This window comes from Paroedura picta, chromosome 15, assembly GCF_049243985.1.
Source record: "Paroedura picta isolate Pp20150507F chromosome 15, Ppicta_v3.0, whole genome shotgun sequence".
NCBI lineage: Eukaryota > Metazoa > Chordata > Lepidosauria > Squamata > Gekkonidae > Paroedura > Paroedura picta.
In genome coordinates this window covers 31,205,402-31,233,002 of record NC_135383.1, presented here as the reverse complement: position 1 = coordinate 31,233,002, position 27,601 = coordinate 31,205,402, and the positions used below count along the sequence as shown (strand labels likewise).

The 27,601-nt window shown below is 50.2% G+C and overlaps 1 protein-coding gene across 2 annotated transcripts in view; it reads right to left on the bottom strand.

Annotated features, from left to right (window-relative positions):
* The window catches only part of RAP1GAP2 (RAP1 GTPase activating protein 2), a 189,445-nt gene extending 182,589 nt beyond the window's left edge, over positions 1 to 6,856 (bottom strand). The window contains exon 1 of one of the 2 annotated variants that reach the window (XM_077312245.1): positions 6,199 to 6,856. The gene's annotated coding sequence lies outside the window, so the exon portion shown is untranslated. The remainder of the gene's footprint in view (positions 1 to 6,198) is intronic. The other variant, XM_077312246.1, reaches the window with a different exon arrangement.
* Positions 6,857 to 27,601: the final 20,745 nt, after the last annotated feature.

The following is a 27,601-nucleotide window of genomic DNA, read 5'->3' as shown; positions in this document are numbered from 1 at the left end:
TGACTCTTAGTAATCACAGCCATCTGCTCTAGCTGCCCAAGGACAGACTGATGATTTGTTCTAAAACATTTCCAGCTATAGATGTCAAGCTGACGTGTTTGTAGTCTTCTTTTTTCCACTTCTTGAAGATGGGTACATTTGCCCACCTCCAATCTCCTGGCACCAAGAATTGTCAAAAATAATGTTCTTTTAGAACCCATGGGCCTTAGTTTCATTTAAAGAATGAACCGTGACTTGGACATCAATGCCTTGGCTAACTGTAAACTGCCACAAAAATATCACTGACTAGGGAAGCCTGGGCAGCTAATTAAAAGGATTCCACAGCAAAATATTGTTCCCAAATGGATTGTATTACAGTTAACATTTCTTCATTTACCTTTGAATGTTTACTTTTGATCTAAATAAGTAGGCTAATCATTTTGTTCCATTTTGGTTTAAGATGTGGCCCTCTTTAGGCACTGGGCACGCTAATGTGGCCCCCCTGTGCCAAAACATTGGGGGCCCCTGCTTTAGGCTGATGCTGCATTGAGCAGGGCGTTGGACTAGATGGCCTATCTGATTCTTCCCTCCTTCCTCAGCCACCTGCCTCTGACACCTTGACCAGCTCTTGATAGGAGTCACTGGAGGCAAAAGTACATGCTCATTTTAATGGCAGGAAGGCAAAAAGGGAGGCCTGGGCTTTCACCACATTGGTTGGAAGGAAGTAGCCTTTCCAGAGAGAAATTGATCCTGGCTCCATGAGGTACAATCTAGACTCCCTGAGAACCGAAACTTGTATTTAAAAAAAAATAGTTTCTGTTCCCTATGGGCTTTGCAGAGGCTGCATGGAAGCTATGTGGGTAATTCAAATCCTCAAGAGGAGCCTGCCAAATGAACATTCATCCCCAGAAAACACTGCACCAGTAGTTGCCTTGGCCACCTAGAGGCCATCCCTGACCACTCAACATTCATAGAAACATAAATGGGCCACAAGAGACAAACCCGGCACATCCCTCCCGACCCCCCCACTCACAATCTGCCCAAGTTCAGAAAAATCAGCATTTCTGTCAGGTGACTCTCTAGCCTCTGCTTAAAAACTTCCAAAGGAGGAGAACCCACCACCTCCCGAGGAAGCCTGTTCCACTAAGGAACTTCTTCCAGATGTTTAACCAAAAATTCTTTTGAATTCATTTCATCCTGTTGGTTCTGGTCTGACCCCATGTGACAACAGAAAACAATTCTGCTCTATCTTCTGTATGAGAGCCCTTCAAGTACTTGAAGATGGTTATCAGATCACCTCTTAGTTGGCCTCACTAGGCTAGACAGGCCAAGCTGCCTCACCTTTTCTTCATAGGACTTGGTCTCCAACCTCTCGTGATCTGAACGCTATACTCCTTTAAGAAAGCCCCATTTACCTTTTTAGCTAGGCACAATGCTGACTCATGTTTAATTAAGCCATGGTGACTCACAGCTCCTTTGCAGGACCAGAACCAATGGGATGAAATTAATTCAAAAGAAATTCCATCATCCGGAAGACGTTCCTGATGGTTAGAGTGGTTTCTCAGTGGAACAGGCTTCCTCGGGAGGTGGTGGGTTCTCCATCTTTGGAAATGTTTAAACAGAGGCTGGAGAGCCATCTGACGGAGAGGCTGATTCTGTGAAGGCAAAGGGGTGGCAGGTGACAGTGGATGAGCGATTGGGATGTGAGTGTGCTGCATAGTGCAGGGGGTTGGACTAGATGACCCAGGAGGTCCCTTCCAACTCTAGGATTCTATGATTCTATGATTCCAGGTACTTATCATCTTGCTCTTGCTCTTAGGAATGCCAAATAGTGTTTAGGAGTTAGTGGGCACTTTGGACATTATAAAATGAGATCCTGGTATGGTATGAGGGCACCAAGATTTAAATTTGTGAGAAGGGCTGCAAGGAGGACATAAAAGTGTGCTTGTAATTTGGGGTGTTAATTCTGCCAAGGAACAGTCTTGTCCTCATTTCATTTGCTTTCTGGAGTAAAGAGATTCTTTTTCCACAATGGATCTGCTTATTGAGGCCTCCACAGTCACTTGACATAAGGCTGTACTGTACAGAACGGCTTACAAATTCATGATTGGAGGCCATTTTGCCATTTACTGCTTACTGTTAAGTAAGATCCTGTTACGTCATTCTTGAACCGCTTGTCATGTCATGTCACAATATTTATGTCAGCTATATTCTTTTTCATATCCTTAACACTATTTCGCCCCCTTATATGTTTGGGAAACAGCCTCCTGGGGGGAGACTGTCCAGGGCTTTGTCCATCCAGGTCCTCCCTGATTGGCCCTCCCCCTCCAGCCCCCACCTTCCCTCCTTGCCTGCTAGGAGCCTAGAGGCTGCGGCCCCCATTGTCGCCCACGAGGAGAGAGGCAGCGACAGGGCTTTGCAGCCTGCAGGTACACTCCTTTTAGGAGAGACCTGGGGGGGGGAGAGTTTGGAGCCTTCCTGTGGGCTGCAAAGCCTTGTCACCAGCAGCAAGGGGGGGGCTTTCTACTCCCTTTGGCCCGCTTTGCGTGGTGACCCTCTCATGGTGGTGACCCTCTCATCCGTGGTGACCCTCTCATGCCCTCCTGCCTATAGCCCCATTCAAAGCCCATTTTTAAAATGAGCTTTGATACTAGTATAATTTTTAAAAAATCCTTGGAGACATTAGTTCTTTTTGGGAAGGCCCCTTTGTTGGTTTGTCTTTGATCTGTAGTGAGGTTCTCTTTCTCCCTATATCTAGAAACCAGCCAAAGACTATTGGAAACCAAAGCATGGTTGTTAACAATCAAGTTCTGGCTTCGCATTCATTTTAGATCTGACCCCAACAGTCTAATTTCGCTTATGCTGTCTGAAGTTGAATCATCTACATGGTTAAGACCCATTGAGGGAAAAATTAAATCTATAGGAATCTCTTTAGACTCCTTGTACCTGGTATCTGAAAAGAATGCATTTGATTCAATTAAACGCAGACGGTTAGACATAGAACTGCAGGAACTTAGCAGTAAAGCTAGAAACGTTTGCTCGCCATTGAGCTTGGGGATCTCACCAAGCTCTCAGCCCCTAGCTGCGTACTTCTACCATCTAATCATCCCACAACAACGTAGAGCATTCATCTTAGCTAGAACTAATGCTCTACCTTCTGCTGTGCTATATGGGAGATTTCAACAGATCCTGCATTCAGCTAGGTCGTGCCCATGTGGACAATGCTGTATAGAATCAATTACACACCTTTTCTTCCATTGTCCATTTTATTCCTCAATCCGAGCTAAATTTCCTAACTCGCTGCTGTGTAAAAGAGAACTGCATTCGGATGAACGTAAGATTCAGTTTCTTTTGACATCCCAGAGCCCTGATATAATTGCACCAGTTGCAAAGTTTTTACATCTTGCCATGAGAGATCGTGAATGTATTTTGTCCTATTCTAAAGCATGACCTCTGCCTTCGTTTTCTCTGTATAGCAGCGGATCCTTTTGCACATTCCCTCCTTATATTGTACTTTTATATGCTATTAAAGGCTTGTTGTTGGTGATTTTATTTTTGTTTTTAGTTCCAGATCTGCAGTCCTAATACATGGTTTACTGAATGTCCCCTTCTGTTGATTGTACTGATTCACCCTATATCATCCATCTTGAGTATAGTGAGAAAAGCAGACTCTAAATAACTCTAGTAAAAATAAGAATCAGTTTTCAGTCCTCTCTGGATGTCCACTCAAGCCAATTGTCATTCCCTAACTAGAACCTTCTGCAGGCTCTACTTGCGTGCTGCTGGAGAAGGTTTCTCACTATGCATTATTGCTGCCCGTATCCTTGGAGCCTTCAGCTTCAATGCCTTTGTCTGGTCAGACTGTGGTCCTTGCTTTAGCTTCTGACTCTCTCTCCTTGGCCATGCCTTCCTCTCAAGGGGAATAGCTGGCATGCATCACTTTAATTGTTGGATATTATAGAACACCTGATATTACGTTGACTGCTGGAGTTTACTACTTCTTTGACAAAGATATTGTTCCCTTTGATGCAGCGGTGTTTATCCCAGTTCTCATTCTCCTTCAGGGCACCTGCCCTTTGACCCAGGACGCCCACAAGGCTCCCAGGCAAGAGTTGTGCGTGTTCTTTCTATGTGAATCGGCAGTTGCTGCTGTTGCCCCTTTGCGGGTTCTCTCCTGCCGAAGCCTCTGTTGCCATGCCGGGAGGTGTCCTGGGGGCAGCCAAGAGTGGGAGGGGGAAAAGGGCTGGAGATACGAGGGGCCAGGGGCATGAAGGGCTTTTCTGAGCTTGGGAACAGATGGGCAGACAAAGGAGTGTCAGCAGAACTGGAGTAAGAGGCAGGCTCTGTTGAGGTCCTACTAAGAGGCGAGTTGCAGCATGCTGTCCAGAGGCAGCAAGGGATTGGGGGGGCAAGTCCTGGACAAAGGGTCACCGTGGAGAAGGACCTTCCTATGCCTTTCCTGGCCGTGTGGAAAACAGGATGACCCATGATCTGATCCAGGAGAACTCTTCTTTGGGTCTGAGTACATGTTTACACCCAACATGTGTGCAGCCACTGAGGTATGGATTAATAGACTGAAATGTCAGAATACTGAGACAGGGAAAGAGTCAATAATTTACACAGTTGTTCTGCCTGAGGAATGCATTTTAGGTATGTCCAAATTCAAAAGAAAGGCAAACACATTTGTTGTTTTCTATTCTACCAGAATGCAGTCAGCCGAGCTCTTCCTGTGTCCATCTGCCTGCCTTCTCCCTCATACAGCCAGCGATACGTGAATAGATGGTGCATGGTGATCTCTACAAGCATCAAGGAATATTGTCTAATGCCTGGGGTTAGATGCCCTGCTCCCTGCCCCTTTTTGCAGGTGATTCAAACCTGGAGGGGGGGGGAGGGAACGTGGCATAAGACTCTGGAGATCCCTTCCACCTCCATGATTCTGTGATTCTACAAGGAGGCTGTTGCCTTCAGGCCCCATCAGAGACTGTCCAAATGCTGCTGTCGGGATGCAGCACAAGTGGGAATGGCCTCTGTGACCATATTCACACGATCTAAGAGAGGAGTCCAGAGTCATCCTGCCACTCCTGAAAGCCAGCGGCTGAGACACCTGCAGGGAGAGAGAGGCCTGGCACAGCACAGCAGCTCTCCACTGACCCTTCACACACCCAGCAGCCAGCCTGACAAGATGGAAATAGCACTCGGGGGGGGGGGGAGGCCACAATTGGCAGCCTCATCAGCAGGATCTCATCCACTCAGCCTCGACCCTCATGCAGACCACATCACCCGGCAGGGGATCACCAGCCCCACAGTCCCTTGCAAGCCCCCAAGCTTCGCCATGTGGGTAAACAGCTGTAACATTTGCAACCCACTTGGGGGGGGGAGTACAGACAGCCGCCCTTTGTTCGTCTCCGTGGGAATCCCTCTGCCAAGGCAGGCTTCCAGGGAGGCGTCAGCCAGCCCACGCTGCGACTGACGGTGACGTCTGCCAGGGCTGCTCTGAGCACAGCTATGGGCTTCATGGCCTTTCCTCCTCAGCCAGACCACCATGACCATCAGATTCCTCTTCAAAAGAAGAAAGGGCAGACTTCCAGAGTCAGAAGAAGAACTGGAGCATTTAACACCACAAAAAGAAGGAAGCAAATCCTTTTTGGAAAGCTGTTTGCAAGCAATATTATCGGCCAGTATTTTGGGAAAGAACGAAGAAGGTGTGTATGAGCACCTGAAGACCCCTCCGCAGCTGAGAGCCTGCCCACTCTCCTGCCGACATGCTCCAAAGGGAACCTTGCAATGGGGTCTCCTCTTGAATTCCCAGCCTGCCCCAGAATTCCCAGCCTGCCCCACAGGACGGCTCAGCTATTCCAGATAATTTTGCACCCATCCATCCATCTCTGTGGCATCAGCAGACGGCAGAGAGAGAGAGAGAGAGAGAGAGAGAGAGAGAGAGAGAGAGAGAGAGAGAGAGGAGTTTCCTCACTAGAGACACTCACACCTCTACAACTGCAAGGCAGCGATCGTAGACACGCGAGCCCATGTCAAGGGCTTCTGTCTGGGAACGTGCCGTGCCCACTCGTCCCCTGACAATCAGGCAGAAAACACAGAAGCTGACCGGCACCCGCTCCATTCCGACACCTCCGGCAATCCTATTCTCTTCCCTGGGCCGCATGTCCATCAAACATCCTCCACCTGGGACTGGGGGGAGAGGGAGAGAAACCAGTGCCTTACCTGCCTCGCTTCCTTGCAGCTCCACTTTATGCAAGATTAACGCCGGCATTAAGCATCAAGGCGAGTGGTTGTTTTTCACAAGACCGAAGAAGAGAGGCCAGTGAGGCCGCCAGTGAGCAGCCCCTCACAGCACAGGCAGCCTCTGCATTGCTGCTTTTGCTAACCGGCTGTTTTGATGCTCCACAGCCTCCTGGCACAAAACCAGCGATGCTCACGACCACAAGAGGGCTGCCAGTGTGTTCATCATCAGCTGTGCATCTCAGCAAACCTTCCTCGCGCCTTGTGAGAAGCACAAAGAATTCTTTTGATGGCATTTGGACTGCGACCGGTGCAGGAGAAACAAAGAAATGTGGGGGGGGTCCCCAAAGGGGTTCAATTCCTTTATGCTACACGGCTAACTAGAAGAGAGGCAGGCCTGACTCACTGCTGCCCAGTATGACTGGCTGCTGCTCCCCAGCGCCTTTCCTCCAGATCTGGAACCCCAAATCCTCTCACTGGAGATGCCAGGCCCTATCATCACGTCGGTCGGTCTGTCTGCAGCAGCTGAAAAGAGCCAGGGCCCAGGAGCCCCTTCCAGACGAGCAGCATTTGGGGAGCCCTGCTCCCTTCTTCAGATCCCCCGCCATCAATGGGGCTCATCCCTAAAGTGCTCCTGGACTCTGGCTCTCTCCTCCTGCTGCAATTTGAGATTCTCTCCTTACAAAGTAGACAATCAGTCACTGAAGCCCTGTTCACGTGTGCCGCGTGGCTGGCAACTGCACGCATGAAGAGCACACTTGACCCGTGGCCCTTCAGAAGCACACAGTCATCAAGCCTGGCAACTTGTGCCTCACATATGCCTACAGCTACCGTATGCAGAATCCAGGAGAATCAAGAAGGGTTGGTTCTTAGATGCTGCTTTTCTCTCCCCGCAGGAGTTTCAAAGCGGCTTACATTCGCCTTCCCTTTCCTCTCCCCACAACAGACACCCTGTGAGGGAGGGGAGGCTGAGAGAGCCCTGATATCACTGAAGAAGAAGAAGAAGAGTTGGTTCTTATATACTGCTTTTTTCTACCCAAAGGAGTCTCAAAGTGGCTTCCAATCACCTTCCCTTTCCTCTCCCCACAACAGACACCCTGTGAGGGAGGGGAGGCTGAGAGAGCCCTGATATCACTGAAGAAGAAGAAGAAGAAGAAGAAGAAGAAGAAGAAGAAGAAGAAGAAGAAGAAGAAGAAGAAGAAGAAGAAGAAGAAGAAGAAGAGTTGGTTCTTAGATGCCACTTTTCTCCATTCAAAGGAGTCTCAAAGCAGCTTAAATCTGCCTTCCCTTTCCTCTCCCCCAACAGACACCCTGTGAGGGAGAAGATGCTCAGAGAGCCCTGATATTACCGAAAAGAAGAGTTGGTTCTTATATGCTGCTATTCTCTACTTGAAGGAGTCTCAAAATGGCTTATATTTGCCTTCCCTTTCCTCTCCCTGCAACAGACACCTGGGAGGGAGGTGAGGCTGAGACAGATATTACTGCTTGTCAGAACAGAAGAAGAAGAAGAATCATAGAATCATAGAATCATAGAGTTGGAAGGGACATCATGGGTCATCTAGTCCAACCCCCTGCACTATGCAGGACACTCACATCCCAATCGCTCATGCGCTGTCACCTGCCACCCCCTTGAGCCTTCACAGAATCAGCCTCTCCGTCAGATGGCTATCTAGCCTCTGTTTAAACATTTCCAAAGATGGAGAACCCACCACCTCCCAAGGAAGCCTGTTCCACTGAGAAACCGCTCTGTCAGGAACTTCTTCTGGATGTTTAGATGGAATTTCTTTGAATTAATTTCATCCCATTCTTCCTGGTCTGTCCCTCTGGGGCAAGAGAGAACAATTCTGCTTCATCCTCCATATGGCACCTTTTAAATACTTGAAGTTGGTTATCAGATCCCCTCTCAGTCGTCTCCTCTCCAGGCTAAACAGACCAAGCTCCCCCAACCTTTCTTCATATGTCCTGGTCTCCAAACCCCTCACCATCTTTGTTGCCCTCCTCTGGACACTTTCCAGTTTGTCTACATCCCTCTTCAACTGGGGTGCCCAAAACTGAACACAATACTCCAAATGAGGCCGAACCAGAGCAGAGTAAAGTGGTACCATCACTTCCCGTGATCTGGACATGATACTCCATTTGATACAGCCCAAAATCCCATTTACCATACATTGAACATGAGTCAGCAGTGTGACTCAGTGGCTACTGAGTCACACTGCTGACTCATGTTCAATGTATGATCTACTAAGACACCTAAATCCTTTTTGCACATGCTACTGCCAAGACAAGGCTCCCCCATCTTATATTGGTGTATTTGTTTTTTCCTACCTAAATGAAGAACTTTATATTTTTCCCTATTGAACTTCATTTCATTCAGTTTAGCTCACTTCTCGAGCTTATCAAGATCATCCTGTATTCTGTTTCTGTCTTCAGTTGTGTTTGCTACCCCTCCCAGTTTAGTATCATCTGCAAATTTAATAAGCATTCCCTCTAATCCCTCATCCAAATCATTTATAAGTATGTTGAACAGGACAGACCCTTGGGGTACTCCACTTGTCAATCTTCTCCAAGAAGATGCTGAACCATTAACAAGTACCCTCTAGGTACAATTTGTCAACCAGTTATTGATCCACCTGACAGAACAAGGATCCATCCCGCATTTTACCAACTTGTGAACAAAAATATCATGTGGAACCTGATCAAAAGCTTTACTGAAATCCAGATAAACTATCTCCACAGCATTCCCCTGATCCAGTAAAGTAGTCACTTTCTCGAAAAAAGAGATAAGGTTGGTCTGACATGATTTGTTCTTTCGAAACCCGTGCTGAGTCTTTGAAATCACAGCTCTCTGTTCCAGCTGCTCAAGGACTTGACCGTTCAATGATTTGTTCCAAAATTTTGTCAGCTACAGATGTCTAGCTAACAGGTCGATAGTTACCCGGATCCTGTTTTTTCCATTTCTTGAAGACGGGAACAACATTTGCCCGCCTCCAATCATCTGGCACCCCCACAGTGATCCTAGGCCACCATTCCCATCACCCCTGTTACCTTAGGTTTTTTCCACATTGAGCACTATTTCCCTCACAAGAGAAGACTGAGTTCAGCCCTCTCTTCATCATCTGTTATGATTTCACTTTCTGTCCTTGCAGTGGTCCTACCATGTCCCTAGTCTTTTTCTTACTTAAAATATAACTAAAGAAGCCTTTTTTGCTATGTTTAGCACTTCTTGCTAGTCTAAGCTCATACTGAGCTTTAACTTTTCTAACACTGTCTCTACAATTATTGGTTATTTGTTTATAATCCTTGGTAATTAGGCCTTCCTTCCATTTCTTAAATGCCTCTTTTTTATTCCTCAAGTCATTTGACAGCTGTTTATGGAGCCACCTTGATTTCCTTAGGCTCCTTCCATCTTTCCTTCTCAAGAAAATTGTTTGTGATTGAGCCTTCAGTATTTCACTTTTAAGAAACTCCCAGCCCTCTTGGACTCCCATCTCTTTAAGTCTTTCTGACCACAGGACTCTACCCAACATACCTTTAAGTCAGTTAAAATCAACTTTCCTGAAGTCCAGTCTCTATGTACGACTACGTAAAGGTTTTCTCTTTCCCACAATTGAAAATTCCAAAAGCACATGGTCACTGCCACCAAGGGTGCCCACTACTCCCACCTCATCTACCAGTTCTTCCCTATTGATGAGAATAAAGTCTAAAATAGCAGAGCCCCTGGTTCCCCTTTCTCCTTTCTGGGAAATGAAACTGAGTTGATCTTCCTTTTCATCTTATCTTATTTTGTTTTCAATCTAACTTATTAAGTATCATCAACTAGATATATTTATATATTTTTGTATTTTATATGCCAGTAAATGATGATGATGAGAGAAGGGTTGGGAGCGCTGGTGTCCCGTTTAGGGCCCAGCCGTGGAGACACGGCCAGCGCTCTGGGTGCGCTCGATCCCCTTCTAACCTCCGTCCCATCCCCAGAGGTGTGAGGGTGGAGGCTGGGGGAGAAAAGGGTCCGACATTGGTCTTGTGCAACGCAAGGTCAATTAAGAACAAGGTTGCAACTCTGCAGCACTTCTTCGCGGAGTCGAAGGCGGACCTTGTGTGCCTGACTGAGACCTGGGTGAAGGAAGGAGAGTTGGTGGCCTTGAGAGATCTGGCGCCCCCAGGCTACTTGGTCCTCCTCCAATCTCGGACCCACAAGAGGGGAGGGGGGTGGCAATCCTGGTCCGGGAGGCTTTCGCCTACAGGGCTCTCCCGGGGCCAGAAATCGGGGGAGTGGAGTGTGTTGGCATTGGATGGGGCGCGGTTGAGAGCTTGGCTATCTGGCTGGTATATCGCCCGCCCAACGCCCAGCCAGATGCCCTGCCCCGCCTGCTGGAGGTGGCGGCCGCCTGGGCGCTGCAGTTTCCCAGGCTTTTAATCCTGGGTGATTCCAATGTTCATGCGGACGCGCCATCCTCAGGACTTGGCGAAGACCTGGTGTCTTCCATGGCAACACTGGGGCTCTCGCAATTTGTTACCGGCCCTACCCATCACGCCAGCCACACACTCGATCTGATCTTTGGTGCTGGGATAGAGGTGGTTCTGGATGCAGCCTTGGCTGTGCCGTGGTCAGACCACTACGCCCTGCGGGCTCGGCTCAGGATACCATCCCCTCCCCAGTTGGGCGGCGGGCGGATTTTTGCCCGCCTGCGGAGACTTATGGATCCGATTGGATTCCGGAATGCACTGCGGGACCAGATGCCTCCTGGCGACTCACTAGCGGCCATGGTGGGGGACTGGCAGTCCCGCCTGACGGCTGCCATAGATGAGATCGCCCCTAAACGTTCTCTCTGCCCTTGATTCAAACGGGCCCCCTGGTATACCGGGGAGCTTCGGGAGAAGAATAGGGAAGCGAGACAACTGGAGCAAGTGTGGCAGAAGACTCGTGACGAGGTTACAAGAACATCTTATCGCACACTTATGAGGGCGTATGAGATGGCGGTGAAAGTGGCTAAACGAGAGTTTTTTGCCACGGAACTCGCGTCCGTAAGCTCTTGCCCGGCCCAATTATTCAGGGTACTCACCGCCCTTGAGGTGCGCCAAAATACTAGACAATTGGCACTCGGCTGTGAGGCATTTGCGAGCCATTTTGCGGATAAAGTCTTGTCACTCCGTCATGACCTTCCTGCCACAATTAATACAGTAAATGAACTGGAGACCTGTTGGCCGCCTTTGGTAGTGAGGTTTGATGGCTTCAGGCGGCTCTCTCTTCCCGAAGTGGACACGTTGCTGAGCTCGGTCAAGGCGACCACTTGCCCCCTTGATCCCTGCCCTTCCTGGCTCCTCAAGGGAGGCGGCCAGGGGATAGGAGGCCAGCTCAGAGACATTATCAACTCCTCCCTAAGTTCGGGGGGGTTTCCTGAGTGGCTAAAGGGGGCAGTGGTTCGCCCTCTCCTAAAAAAATCAACGCTGGACCCTGCCAACTACAGCCCAGTATCGCATCTGGCGTTCCTGAGCAAGGTGGTGGAGAGGGCTGCGGCTGACTGGAGGAAACTTCGGCACTCGATCCATATCAGTCGGGCTTCCGTCCTGGCCACGGGGTGGAGACAGTGTTGGTCGCCCTTTTGGATGATCTTCGTCACCAGCTGGACAGAGGTGGGTCGGCCGTGTTGGTCCTTTTGGACCTATCGGCGACCTTTGACATCGTGGATCATGACCTTCTGATCCGTCGCCTCGCCGGCACGGGGATACGGACCACAGCCTTGCGCTGGATACGCTCCTTTCTCCAGAACCGGACCCAGAGGGTTGCAGTGGGGGAAGAGTTCTCGCGTCCCTACAGACTCCCCTGTGGGGTACCGCAGGGCGCGGTCCTCTCCCCCACGTTATTCAACATCTTTATGCGCCCTCTGGCCCAACTGGTATGGAGTTTTGCGCTGGGTTGCCACCAGTACGCTGATGACACCCAGCTCTATCTCCTCATGGACGGCTGCCCAGACTCCCCCCCCGGAACCATTTGCCAGATGTTCGGAAGCAGTGACTGAATGGTTCGAGCAGAGTCGCCTGAAACTCAACCCCTCCAAGACAGAGGTCCTGTGGCTGGGAGGCAGAGGGCAGGCCCAGGCAGCGCGCTTACCCACCCTGGCAGGAACGCAACTTACTATCATGCCCCAGGCCAGGAATCTGGGGGTGACCATCGATACCTCCCTGACTAGGGAGGCTCAGGTCAAGAGAGTAGCGGGCCAGGCATTTTTCTATCTTCGCCAGGCCCGACTACTAGTGCCCTACCTGTCCCTTGTCCACTTGGCTACAGTGATCCATGCGACAGTCACCTCCAGAATAGATTTTTGTAACTCGCTCTACGCCAGCCTACCCTTGTCTCTGATCCGGAAACTCCAGCTAGTGCAAAACGCAGCTGCTCGGGTCCTCACTGGAACACCTTGGAGGGCCCATATCCAGCCGGTGCGGAGGCAGCTGCATTGGTTGCCAATTGCTGCCCGGATCAGGTTCAAGGTTTTGGTTTTGACCTTTAAGGCTATATGCGGGTTGGGACCCACATACCTGAGGGACCGCCTACCGCTCTATGCCCCCCGCAGGGCTTTACGCTCAGCGGGGGGAAATCTCCTGATCGTTCCTGGCCCTAGAGAAGCGCGCCTGGCCTTGACCAGGGCCAGGGCCTTTTCAGTCCTGGCACCTACCTGGTGGAACGAGCTCCCAGGTGAGCTAAGGGCCCTGTGGGATTTACCAGCTTTCCTCAGGGCCTGCAAGATGGAGCTCTTCCGCCAGGTTTTTGGTTGAGGCCGGGGTCAGCGAGTGAGTGCCAACATTCTCCCCCCCCCGGACCTAGTAAGTTAGATCTCTTCCCCACCCTCCCTGCCACTCTAATAGCAGGGGTGGGAATAATGAGAGCTTCTGCCATGTTGGGATTGTTTTTAAAGTTTTTAATGGGTATTTTAATGGGGATAGGATTGTTGTGACCCGCCACAAGCCTACGGGGAGTGGCGGGAAATAAATCTAATAAATAATAATAATAATAATAATAATAATAATAATAATAATAATGTTGTTGTTGTTGGGTCCACTGATTGTGTTATTGACGTGTATGTGGCAGCAAAGTTGGCATCTGGGTTTGTTGCAAGCTCTGGTACCAGTGTCCATCTTCAGCTTAGATGTCGTATTGTTGTAAGCGAAGAGTTGTTTGAGATTGTAGCATTGTCTGTGTGAAAGGAAAAGTTTGCCTCCTAGTACTTGGGAAAGAGAACTGTTGTTTTCCAGGAGAGGTTGTAAGTCTCCAATGATATGCTGAACTGGTTTGAGTCAAGAACTATATGCAATCACTGTTATTATCTCTTTGGAGTCTGACTTCTAACAAGTTTTCTCTGGGTATCCATTCATTCTTTCATTCATTCATTCATTTCCATTGCGGTTCAAGGGATTTTGCGGATTATTTCCGCACGCAATCACCTTCTTCTCTCTCACCTCCTGGCCTCTTCCTTTCTGCCAATTTTGTTTTTTACAACATAGCAGATATGAATCTCTTTTGCAAACCCAGCCAACAAGCTCAGAGAAATCCTGTAGCCATACTCCTTGGTCAGAGATGAACAAGCTGTCCTTCCATAGGCAGGCAGGGCATTCGGAAGCAGAGTGTGAGGACTTAATTGCTCTTAAAAGCCTCTGAGGTTCACCAAAATCAAGAGATTCATTCCCATTAGGGAAAGTATTGATCTCCTTTCCATTAGCATCTTCTCAGAAAATGTTGTGGGTGTGTCTGTAGCCCAAAGAATAAAATCTGTGGACATAGATTGTGCAGGAGGTTTGTCTCAGTTTGCTTGTTGCTTCTCCCTAAATGTACTCTCAGAAAGTTATTTATCTGCTGCATTAGAATCCTACCTTTCCCTCCTAAGACACCAGGCACTTACATGGCATCAAAATCCTATTTTATCCTCACAGCAACAGAGAGTCGCCAGATCTCATTAGCCCCTCCTGAAAACCTCCCCTCAGAAAACACCAAACCACCAGTTATATTGTGAATTACTCTCAGACAGCAGCACAAAAAGGACTCAGGGGACATCTCATCAGAAGGCAAGGAAAGCCCTGCTTAGACCAGTGGAACATCTAGACCAGCTACCCATTCCATGGAGCAGCCCTGGAGGGGCAACAAACAAGACACAGAGGCCAAGGCCTACCTTTAAGGTTGCCTCCCTGCTGACAGCCTCTGAATGTGGAGGTTTTCTAGTTGCCATTCATGGGCCACTCCATTTATTTATTTTCATATATATATGAAAACCTCATATATATATGAAAATTATTTATATACTAGTAAAAAAGCCCATTGTATAGTAAATACAATGGGCGCTAGCAGGCGGGGGCAGAGCGAGGGAGTGGCGAGGGTAGGGTGAGGGAAGGTGGCGTACCCGACAGAGGAGGCCTTTTGCGAGGGTGGGAGGCGGTGGCACGGCGTCCTTGTCTCGGCAACGGTGCTGTTTTGCACGGCGTCTTCTGGCCGGCGGCCATTTTTTTGTCGGCCGTTGTCTTGGTGCAGGCTGGCGGGGGCTCCCAAGGGCGGGGGCCTGATGCGGCGAGAGGCGCTTTGCACCTCTCGCCAAATCAGGCCGCAGGGGAGGGAGCCCCCGGCAGCCGCGCTCCGTGCAACTGCCAGGAGCTCCCTTGGGCAGCGGCCTGACGTATTGTTATATTTTAAGATGTTTTAATTCCTGGTTTTAATGGATGTTTCTTATGCTGGTCTACGACCGTAATAAAACTGTATGTATGTATGTCTCTTTGCGTCAGGCCGCCGGCGAAGGAGCAAATGTGAGCCGCGCAGGGGACTGGCGGAGACTCGGAGGGACCAATCGCGCAGGGGCCTGGTGGGGACTCGGAGGGACCAATCGCGCAGAGGACTGGTGGGGACTCGGAGGGACCAATCGCGCAGGGGCCTGGTGGGGACTCGGAGGGACCAATCGCGCAGGGGCCTGGTGGGCACTCGGAGGGACCAATCGCGCAGGGGCCTGGTGGGGACTCGGAGGGACCAATCGCGCAGGGGCCTGGTGGGGACTCGGAGGGACCAATCGCGCAGAGGACTGGTGGGGACTCGGAGGGACCAATCGCGCAGGGGCCTGGTGGGGACTCGGAGGGACCAATCGCGCAGGGGCCTGGTGGGGACTCTGAGGGACCAATCGCGCAGGGGCATGGTGGGGACTCGGAGGGACCAATCGCGCAGGGGCCTGGTGGGGACTCGGAGGGACCAATCGCGCAGGGGACTGGTGGGGACTCGGAGGGACCAATCGCGCAGAGGACTGGTGGGGACTCGGAGGGACCAATCGCGCAGAGTACTGGTGGGGACTCGGAGGGACCCATCGCGCAGAGGACTGGTGGGGACTCGGAGGGACCAATCGCGCAGAGGACTGGTGGGGACTCGGACCAATCGCGCAGAGGACTGGTGGGGACTCGGAGGGACCAATCGCGCAGAGGACTGGCGGGGAATCAGAGGGACCAATCGGCATGCACACTATTAGAACAAAGGACACGGGATGAGGGAGGGGAGTTCTGGCCTAAGATCACTGTAGGGTTAGTCCATAAACACCGAGTTTCTTTAAAGGAAACCAAATCCTCTGAGCCAGATGAACTGCATCCAAGGGTACTAAAACGACTTGCAAATGTAATTTCTGAACCTCTGTCCATTATTTTCAGCAATTCTTTGAGAAAAGGTGAAGTGCCAGAAGACTGGAGGCAGGCAAAGGTTGTCCCCATCTTCAAGAAGGGGGAAAAGGAGAACCAGGATAACTACCAACCCATCAGCTTGACAATTATAGCTGGCAATATTTTAGAACAAATTATCAAAACAGTCAGTCTTTGAGCAGCTAGAGCAGATGGCTATAATTACTAAGAGTCAGCATGGCTTTATCAAGAACAAGTCATGTCAGACAAACCTTATCTCTTTTTTTGAGAAAGTTACCAGCTTGCTGGATCAGGGTGATGCTGTGGACATAGTTCCATAAACAGCACACATTATTCCAAGATGGAGTTCAACGAGATCTGAACACAATGGAAAAATGGGCAAATGAGAACAAGATGCAATTTAATAAAGATAAGTGTAAAGTTCTGCATCTGGGTCAGAAAAATGAAAAGCATGCCTACTGGATGGGGGATACGCTTCTAGGTAACACTATGTATGAATGAGACCTTTGGGTACTTGTGGACTGTAAACTAAACATGAGCAGGCAGTGTGATGCAGCGATAAAAAAGGTGAATGCCATTTGGGGCTGTATCAACAGGCGCATCACATCAAAATCACAAGATGTCATAGTCCCATTGTACACGGCACTGGTCAGACCACACCTGGAGTACTGTGTGCAGTTCTGGAGGCCTCACTGCAAGAAGGACGTAGATAAAATTGAAAGGGTACAGAGGAGAGCGACGAAGATGATCTGGGGCCAAGGGACCAAGCCCTATGAAGATAGGTTGAGGGACTTGGGAATGTTCAGCCTGGAGAAAAGGAGGTTGAGAGGAGACATGATAGCCCTCTTTAAGTATTTGAAAGGGTGTCATGTGGAGGAGGGCAGGATGCTGTTTCTGTTGGCTGCGGAGGAGAGGACACGTAGTAATGGGTTTAAACTTCAAGTACAACGATATAGGCTAGATATCAGGAAAAAACTTTTCACAGTCAGAGTAGTTCAGCAGTGGAATAGGCTGCCTAAGGAGGTGGTGAGCTCCCCCTCACTGGCAGTCTTCAAGCAAAGGTTGGATACACACTTTTCTTGGATGCTTTAGGATGCTTAGGGCTCATCCTGCGTTGAGCAGGGGGTTGGACTAGATGGCCTGTATGTCCCCTTCCAACTCTATGATTCTATGATTCTATGATAATAGAAAGCTTTATTGATAGCAGTTCAGCACACTTCAATGTTCATAGTCGATTCTGGTCAATACATGTTAAGCAAGCACTTTTACTCTTTCCCTTTCCTGCCCAAAGTTACATAGTTCCCAGGGAGTAGGAGCCCTCCTCCCACAGATGCCAGCCTGGGCGCCATACCAAGCGATAGTTGGGCTGTCGTGGCCTTGGGTGTTAGACAGTTCCTCTCCTCCAGATAACACAGCCCAGCAGAAATATGTGCAGAGACTAAATGACAGCAAAAGCAGACAGCTTAGGGTTATGCAGAGGTTCTATAAACCACTTTATGAAATCCCCAGACGATTATGAGCATTTTGCCAATGTGATACTACGACTGCTACTATGACAGTATATTGGAAGAGCAACCACTGGCAAAGATAAAACAGAAAGCGGGTCACTTAACCTAGGATCCCATTTTGGTTGACTCTTTGTGACTTTCTGTTATAACCTTTTCACCTATAAACATAGAGAAGACTACTATATCACTGTAAGAAGATCTAAATAAAGAATATTTACAGCCTGAAACTGTAAATAGTGAACAAGTAAATGGCTGGAGAGACATGAGAAGTGAAGTGACTTTTTTCAACCTTGGCCTGGCAAATAAAAAACAGTATACAAAATCTTACTAAGGTTAAGACTGCTGTGCACTGAGAGACCTCCTATTAGGGTTGCCAGCTTCCATATGAGGCTCTCTACTCTGCCTCCATCATGGGGAGTCTGCTATGGGGAGAGGAAGGGAAGACGATTGGAAACTGTTTTGAGACACCTGAGGCCTGCTGGGTCACTGCAGCAATTTCCCAGTTCTCTCAGACCTCTCACAGCCCCACATCCCTGATAGGTCATCTATTGAGGGGAGATGAAGGGAAAAGTTGTTCCAACTCTATGATTCTATGATTTAGGTAGATTAGTGGCAGTCGTAGTAGGAGGGGGGGTTGGGGGCCAATTGGAAGTGATGGTGTCAGGATTGTAGAATCTCTGTCATAAATTAGCCTGAGTTCTTCCATGACAGTTATATTGCTTGGCGCCTGGTTGGTACAGGTCCTATATTCCTGCTAACAATTAAAAGTGAAATATGTTGTTGTAACTCTTATCACTTGTTGAGGCCTCTCGGCTGGGCCCGGTTTCGCTATCACCCAGTCAAGGCCATGTGAATGTATCACTGTTTTAATTGCCTGTGCCTCTTCTCTCCTTCTCCCCTCCCTTGGGAACTTTCAAGTTTTGAGCGGGAGAATTGTATTGATAAGAAGAAGCAAATCTGTACTCAGGTCAGATTTGACTTCGCCAGTCTTGATGCGTGTAGTACTTCTCAATAAAGCTTTCTGATCATTAAGAAGCTAGTTGTGAGTTCTCTCAGTGCCTGACATTAAGTCAAATCTCACAACTCCTTTCGCCTGCCAACATGCAGGACGAAGGCAATATCTATACTGAACAGGAAGAAGGCCTGGATTGGGATCTCTCTCAGGGCGATTTGGCCGGCGCGGGTTCGTATAGCTCGGGTATGGTCAGAGCCTTGGGAGAGGCAACCCCGGGTCATGCAGAATTCCTGGAAAAGCACATCACCAAACGCAAACGTCTTTCGAGGTACGACCGCCTAACGGGTGATGAACAGTGGCCTGAGCAACTGCCCCTGGGGGTGCCCAGCCAAGGGATGGCGTCCACCTTTGAGGTGCGCGAGTTGCAACAAAAACTGGACAAGGTGACCAGCTGGCTGCAGGATGTGTCGGGACGGTTGGATCCGGAAGATCAGCGTGAGGCGAGATGCTTGCTGCGCGAATTGCACGTAGACTTTCGCGAACCCGGCAGCCAGAGGCTGGGGGATCTTCCCACCCTGAGGGAGCACGAGGAGGCGGCGATTAATGCCGCCGCCGAAGCCGCAGCCTTGGCGGTGGCGAGAGCGGCAGCGCAGTTGCAGGAGGAAGAAGACGCCGGCCTTGGTGGGGCCGATGCTGGGAGAGGAGCGGCGGCTGCCAACGGAGCCGGGGAGGCGGACGGCACGGCGGCTGATGCTGGTGGAGTGGCTGAGGCGGTGGCGGCAGCGAGAGCAGCGGCGGCGGTGAGAGCGGCGGCGGCGGTGAGAGCGGCGGCGGCGGCGAGAGCAGCGGCAGGAGTTGGTCGAGGCGTTGGTCGAGGAGCGCGGGCTCCGATGGATTGGGGTCCGGGACGCCTGCCTCCCCATCTCAGAGGGGTGGAGATGCGGAGCACCTACAAGTTCAAAGCCAAGTTCTCGGGGGATCCGTCAACCTTCCCGTCGTTCCTGGTGCATCTTCAAGCCTACATGATGGACATGGGGTTCACTTTTAACGATGATGCTGAGCGTATTCGTTTCGTGGGAGAGTGCTTGGAAGGGAAGGCGGCAAATTGGTTCATGGACCTCTATCGTTACAATCCGAGAGCCGTCCGTAACTACAATCACTTCCTGAGAACCATGCGCCTGATGTATGTGGAGCCTTTCGAAAAGGAGACGGCGGAGAAGAAACTTAAGGCCCTGAAGCAAGGGAAAATGACGGTGGCCGAGTATGCCTGGGAATTCAAGGAACTTTCATCTGCGGTGCCGGATTGGACTGAGCCCCAGAGAGTGCATGCCTTTGTGGGGGGGCTCTCCGGAGATTTATCCAGCAAGTGTCTCCTTTTAGAAGACCCACTAACCGTGTCGGGATGGGTGCAGCTGGCAGGGGAGATGGAAAGCCGTCTGGAGCGGGCGGCCGAATATAAAGGAATTGCTGACAAGACGGGAGGAAAGACTTCTACCCCTAAGAAAATCAAGCCCAAGGCTAAGCTGGAACCGAGCGAGCGCTCTCGGCGCATGGAAAAGGGACTATGCCTGGGTTGTGGCCAGGCTGGCCATTTTCTTGCTCAATGCCCAGCCAAGACATCACCCAGTGCCAAGTCGACGACTGGATCCCCAGTCAAAGCTTCCACAACCAAGAAGGCGGCCCCGAAAAAAAGCGCTAAGTCTCTGCTTGCTCCAGCTGGGGCTGCAACCGTGGTGGAGGAATCGGAGGACAGCAGCGGCCAGGATGAAGAAATTCAATCGGAGGAGCAGTCAGGAAACGAAGACGGCCTGCTGTGAAGGCGCCCCGCCAGCAGGTCTCTGGCAGGGGCAGACGCGCGGTGAGTGATTCTCCACTGGTCCTTTTGCCTGCGACCCTTACAGAGCCCAACTCTGGGAGAAAATTGGGGGTCCGTTGCATAGTGGACTCGGGGTGTACCAAAACCCTAGTTTGCCCAGCGCTAGCCGAGACTTTGGGGGTGGGGAAGGTGCCTCTGGGGGAGCCCCTACCCATTACTCAACTGGATGGGAAATGTGCCCCAGGGGGAGAGGCTACGGTGAAAACGCTCCCGATGGACTTGGACATTGAAAAACATTGGGAGCAGATCCAACCCCTAGTAGCGCCCCACTCCGCTTTCCCGGGTGTGCTGGGGCTGGACTGGTTGCGGGAACATGACCCCACAGTGAAGTGGAAGAAAGGAACAGTGATGTTTTCATCGCCTAGTTGCAAGCAGCGTGTGCGGCCCCAACCCGCTCAAAGCTGTAGAGCTGTGGCCGCAGTGGGGACTGCTAGGGAGGCTGCCATCCCTCGAGAGTATCGAGATTTTGCGGATGTGTTCGCAGAGGCCGAATGTGACCAACTACCTCCCCACCGTAAAACAGACTGTGCAATTGAGCTAAAGAAAGGGGAGCCACTTCCCAAAGCCAAACTGTACTCTATGAGCCCTAGAGAAATGAAGGAACTTAGGGAGTACTTGGACAAAAACTTAGCCCGGGGATTTATCAGACCGGCTACTTCTCCCCTGGCTGTCCCGGTCCTCTTTGTGAAAAAGAAGGATGGGTCCTTGCACCTCTGTACGGACTACAGAGGGCTGAATGCTGTTTCCACTTGCAATGCTTACCCGTTGCCTTTGATTAAGGACTTGTTGGGACATTTGGGGAGGGCCCGGATTTTTACAAAGCTGGACTTGAGAGAAGCCTATTACAGAGTCCGTATAAAGAAGGGGCATGAGTACCTGACTGCTTTTAACACCCCCTTGGGCCAATTTGAATAGATCGTCATGCCGTTCGGCCTCGCCGGCGCTCCGGGCATGTTCATGAACATGATAAATGAAATTATGCATGATTTGTTGTATCAAGGGGTGTTGGTTTACATTGATGATATTTTGGTGTATTCGGAAGACGTGGGCAAACACGCCAAATTAGTCCGCGAAGTGCTCCGCCGGCTGCGGAAGCACCATTTGTTTGCCAAACTTTCGAAGTGTGAATTCCACCGGGACGCGGTGGAGTTTCTGGGTTTCCGGGTTTCCAAAGAGGGGATTGAAATGGACCCGGGCAAAGTGCGTGACTTGCTGGCCTGGGAACCTCCCAGGACGAGGAGGCAGCTCCAGAGCTTCTTAGGCTTTGCAAACATTTATAGAACGTTTATTCCCAGCTTTGCCAAGGTGGCATTGCCGAACACTGACTTGTTGAAAACAAAGGAGGGGGGAAAGGCGGCAAATCGACCGGGCGCCCCACTCCAGTGGACCCCCCAGTGTCAGGAAGCCTTTGAGAATCTGAAGCTCCTTTTTACATCTGAACCGGTGTTGGCCCATGCTGACCCAACTAAGCAATTTACCGTGCAAGTAGATTCCTCGGATGTGGCAATGGGGGCCGTGATCCTACAAGAGGGGGAGGATGGGAAGTTGCACCCCTTAGCCTATCTGTCAAAGAAGTTTTCCGGGGCAGAACGTAACTGGGTAATTTGGGAAAAAGAGGCAGCCGCAGTAAAATTAGCGCTTGCCACATGGAGACATTGGTTGGAGGGGTCTGCCGTCCCGTTTGTAGTTTGGCCAGACCATAAAAATCTCCAAGCACTCAAGCAGCACCGCTCTCTCTCTCCCAAGCAAATGCGGTGGGCGGAGTTTTTCTCTCGTTTCAACTTTACTCTTAAGCATCTGCCAGGCAAAATGAACTTTTTGGCGGACGCCCTCTCCCGCTTGCCCCAGTACAACAGTAAGCGCGACCCATTGGTGGACACAGTTTTCACCCCCGCCCAATTGGGGATGGCAGCGGTGACGCGCAGTCAAACAAAGAAAGGAAACCCGATTCCCGGTGGGTGGGTTCAGAAGGAGGTGTTACAGGACTCTGAGTTTGCTTCCCTCTACCCTCACCTAGTCGACAAGGGGGGCCTATTTTTCAAGGGGGAGCGCCTTTACGTTCCAGCGGCGGCGCGCGGGGACGTTTTAAAACTTTGCCACGATGCGAAAACCGCAGGACATTTTGGTTTCGTGAAAACTCTGCACCTGGTCAGGAGACATTATTGGTGGCCAACGTTACGGAATGATGTGGAGAAATACGTGCAGGGCTGCCCCACCTGCCTGGTTTCCAAACCCCCAGGAGGAAAGAAACAAGGGCTGCTGCAGCCTCTGCCCACCCCTGCCCGTCCCTGGTCTGATGTCACCATGGATTTTATTACGGACCTGCCTCCCAGCCAGGGCAAGACTGTAGTTTGGGTGGTGGTGGATGCATTCTCAAAGCAAGCCCATTTTATTCCCTGTGCGGGCTTGCCCTCAGCAGCCAAACTGGCTTCTATGTTCGTGACCCACATAATCCGCCTACATGGAATTCCTAGGAGATTGCTCACGGATCGGGGCCTCCAGTTCGTTGCCAAGTTCTGGCGGGAGCTTTTGAAGTTGCTGGGGATAGAGCAAGCCCTGACATCGGGCTACCACCCTGAGTCCAACGGTCAGACTGAACGGGTGAACCAAATTCTTGAACAGTATCTGCGCTGTTTTATTAACCACCAACAAAATGATTGGGTTGCCCTCTTGCCACTTGCTGAATTTGCCTACAACAATGGGGTGCATGCCTCCACAGGAGTGTCTCCCTTTAAGGTGGTGTACGGGACAGACTTAATTGCTGCACCCACCTGGGATTTTGTTTCTGCTGAAGCCCCTGAAGTCACAAAATGGGCGGCAACTATTAGTGCAGGTTGGCCTGATATTGTCTCTAGCCTTGAAGAGGCCAAACAAGCTTATAAGTCCCAGGCAGACAAAAAACGTGCACCTGCACCAGCCTGGAAGGTGGGTGACCTTGCCTACCTGTCCACAAGAAACTTGCACTGTCAGCAACAATCTAAGAAGCTGGGTCCCAAATTTGTGGGGCCCTTTCCCATCGTGAAGTTGATCAATGCTGTGACTGTGGAATTGCGTTTGCCTAAAACTTACAGGAATGTGCATCCGGTTTTTCATTCCAGCCTGCTGCGGCGAGCCCCGGTGCCGGATGTGTGGCACCCTCCGCTCTCAACACCAGTGCCTGTCTACATTGATAAAGACACCCACTACGAAGTCAATCAGATCTTGGACTCTCGTGTGCACAAGGGTCACCTCCAATATTTGGTGGATTGGAAAGATTTCCCTTCGGGGGAGAGGGAGTGGGTGGAGGCAGCGAATGTAAAAGCCCCGCGCCTCCTTCGGGCGTTCCACCGTGCATTCCCGGAATGTCCTCGTCCAGTGGATGCGGGCTAGTGTGTGGGGGGGTCCTTTTTAGGGTGGAAGGATGTCAGGATTGTAGAATCTCTGTCATAAATTAGCCTGAGTTCTTCCATGACAGTTATATTGCTTGGTGCCTGCTTGCCACAGGTCCTGTATTCATGCTAACAATTAAAAGTGAAATATGTTGTTGTAACTCTTATCACTTGTTGAGGCCTCTCGGCTGGGCCCGGTTTCGCTATCACCCAGTCAAGGCCATGAGAATGTATCACTGTTTTAATTGCCTGTGCCTCTTCTCTCCTTCTCCCCTCCCTTGGGAACTTTCAAGTTTTGAGCGGGAGAATTGTATTGATAAGAAGAAGCAAATCTGTACTCAGGTCAGATTTGACTTCACCAGTCTTGATGCGTGTAAAGGTAAAGGTAAAGGTATCCCCTGTGCAAGCACCGAGTCATGTCTGACCCTTGGGGTGACGCCCTCTAGCGTTTTCATGGCAGACTCAATACGGGGTGGTTTGCCAGTGCCTTCCCCATTGATGCGTGTAGTACTTCTCAATAAAGCTTTCTGATCATTAAGAAGCTAGTTGTGAGTTCTCTCAGCGCCTGACAGATGGTTTGGGTCGACCTTGACCAAATGCCTGGTGGAGAAGCTCCCTTTTGCAGGCCCTGAGGAACTGTTTGAGTTCTTTCAGGGCCCTGATATCCTCTGGGAGCTCGTTCCACCAGGTGGGGGCCAGAATGGAGAAAGCTCTGGCCCTGGTTGAGGTCAAGCAGGCTTCTTTGGGGCCAGGGACCACCAGGAGGTTGGAGGTATTACAGCGGAAGGCTCTTTGAGGGATGTAGATGGAGAGGCGATCCCTCAGGTATACTGGGCCCACACCGCGTATGGCCTTAAAGGTGATAACCAAAACCCTAAACGTGATCCGGAATTCAACCGGGAGCCAGCGCAGCTGCTGAAGGATGGGCTGGATGTGGGACCTCCAAGGTGTTGCTGTGAGGACCCTGGCAGCTGCATTCTGGACTAATTGCAGTTTCCAGATCAAGCATAAGGGCAGGCCAGCATAGAGTGAGTTACAGAAGTCCAGCCTAGAGGTGACCATTGCATGGATCTCTGTATCTAGGTGATCCTGGGCCAAGTAGGGCACTAGTAGTTTGGCTTGGCGAAGGTGGTAAAATGCCAGCTGTGCTGCCATCATGATCTGAGCCTCCATTGAGAGAGAGGCATCAAGTATCAGTCCCAGGTTCCTGGCAGAGTAGGACACTGTTAGCTGCACTCCATCCAGATTGGGTAGACGCGCTTCCTCGCTTGGACCTTTCCTGCCCAGCCACAGGACCTCCGTCTTTGAAGGGTTGAGCTTCGGATGACTCTGCTTGAGCTATCCCGTGACTACTTCCAGGCAGCTGGCTAATGTTTCTGGGGGAGAGTCAGGGCGGCCATCCATCAGGAGGAAGAGTTGGGTGTCATCTGCATATTGGTGACAACCCAGCCCAAACCTCCAGCCCAACCCAGCTGGGCAAGAGTGTTAAATAGAGTTGGAGAGAGAATTTATGGGAAAGTGCTCTCTCTCTACTTCCTACATACAAGGCATAATATATGTTAAATAAACCAGAAGAATCCAAGAAAAATCAAAAGCAACGTACAGACCTAGATCTGAGCCTTTCTCCCTGATGCATTCAAAGGATAAGTCCTTCTCAACCAGGTGTTATCTTTATAGTTGACATCCACTGAGCTCTCTTACTATCCCACCCAAAAAGTGATTGAGGCCATTCTCTATGTGGTTGATTGAGATGAACAGATTCCAACTGCCTTGGCATATTGAAAGAAACGTATTTGAAGCACACAGAGAATAAAAGATGTGGAGCTTCACTTGGACAAAGCCTTGTCAAACTCCTGTTGAGTTCCCAATAACCAGATTCATTGTAAACAAGACATCTCTTTATTGAAGAAAATGTCAAGATCCAATTGACACATGTTCTTGCCTTGATGATTCAGTGATCTGTGTGCATTTATTTGTGTAGAGTCATAGAATCCTAGAGTGGGAAGGGGCCATGCAGGCCATCTAGTCCACCCCCTGCTCAACACAGGGTCAGCCCAGAGCATCCTAAAGCAGTGGTCCCCAACCTTTTTATCACCGGGGACCACTCAAAGCTTGACAATTTTACTGAGGCCCGGTGGGGGGGGGTTTACTCCTCTAGTCTCAACCACTGCCCTAACGCTCTCTGATCGCTATGGTAAAGTTTAAACATCCCTTCAAAATAAGATACAGACATGCCACAACAAGGAACATAAGGAACATTTTAACTCATGACAATGACAAATCAATGAAAACCCTGAGCTTGTTTCTCTGCAATGAGATGGGAGACAATGACACCCAAAGTGTGTTGTAAAGGGCCGGGGGGGGGGATGAAGTAAAGGGCCGGGGGGGAGAAGGCGTCCTTCGTGGCCCACCTCCAATTAGTCGACGGACCACATGTGGTCTGAGGCCCACAGGTTGGGGATCACTATCCTAAAGCATCCCAGAAAAGTGTGTCTCCAACCTTTGCTAGAAGACTGCCAGTGAAGGGGAGCTCCCCACCTCCTTAGGCAGCCCATTTCACTGCTGAACTACTCTATTTAAAAAAATCTTGATATCTAGCTGGTACTGTTCTCCACATAGTTTAAAGCCATAATGCGGGTCCTATCCTCCACTGCCAACAGGAACCATTCTGGGACCTCCTCCAAATATGTTTGGGGAGTACTTGGTGGGTGGGCTTTGGGGTAGATGGGCTTGTGCTAATCTTGTGTTATCTGTATCTTTTTTCCTGTTTCCTGTAAGCCGCTCTTCGGGGAGGGTGGTATATAAATATAATTAATAAATAAATAATTTTAGTTTCAACAACGAACATCACGTACCTGTTTTGCTAATCCTTTCAATAAAGAGATGTCTTCCATCAAGACCATGTTTATTGGAAAAGTCAACTGGATACTGGCAGAAACCGGCACAGAAGGGTTTTCATGGCTACAACTAAAGAGCACATCCCTCACATTGGTCCATCTCCAATCCCTGTACAGACATTTAGTTCCCTAAAAAGTCCAGCTGCTCCTTGTGGAAATCACATTGGGACAACTTTGCACAAAGATGGTTGTCCCTCAGTTTCTTTAGCTCTGCCTTTACCAATTCTACCTGCTCACATCTAACTGAGTGCATGAGGACAATGCATTCCCTACCTGACTAGCCATCTGTAGGCACAGGTCCACGAGAGGGATGTCCATTAGCCCATGGAGGGCCAATCATGGGTCTGCTGTGCCCCCACTCACCTCCCCCTCCTCCATATTCCACCTGGAGGAAGAGCTGGCCCACTCTGCAGAAAGGTAAGCTGGGCAGAAATCAGGGCCGCTGGGAGGGAGGGAGGGCAGCAGAGACTCTGACCACCTGCAGGCCTCAGAGGGCTCAGGCGGCCATATCGGTCAGAATTCCAGACTTGTAAAAGAAGAAATCTTCTTTGAGAAAAGATTCTTTCTTTCAGGCTGAAGCATCTAGCATTGTATGGACAGAACTGCATGATACAGGCAAAGCATTACATGATAAAACCCAGTGACCCCTCCCATGAGCAGTTGGCAGCTTGGGTGTCAGGGTAAGACATAACATGAAACGGCCAGGTCCATCTTCTGGGAATTGTGCCAGCGTGGAATGTTTTGAGAAATTAACTAGCTAAATGGCCTTGAAGTGGCATCTACACTCCAGACGCTGGCTGAAAGCGAGGAAAATGGGTAAGTGATGCAAGGCAGCCTAAAGTGAGCAAACTACTCATGGGAGAAGCCACAGGATTCTGACATTCCAAGCACAAACTGCCCAACCCAATAAATCACCCCCAGAGGAGCCGGTTTCAGTGGGAACTCCTTGTGAAAAGCACGAACCAACTAAGGGGCCTTTACATCTTCAGCCCCCACCCACTCCTTGTCCCCCACAGGGAATTCTTTCCAGTCCACCAAGTACTGCAGTTGGCCACGATGCCAACAGGAGTCCAAGATTTGTCGGGCTTCATAATGTGTTTGCTTATCCACAAAGATGTGAATGGGAG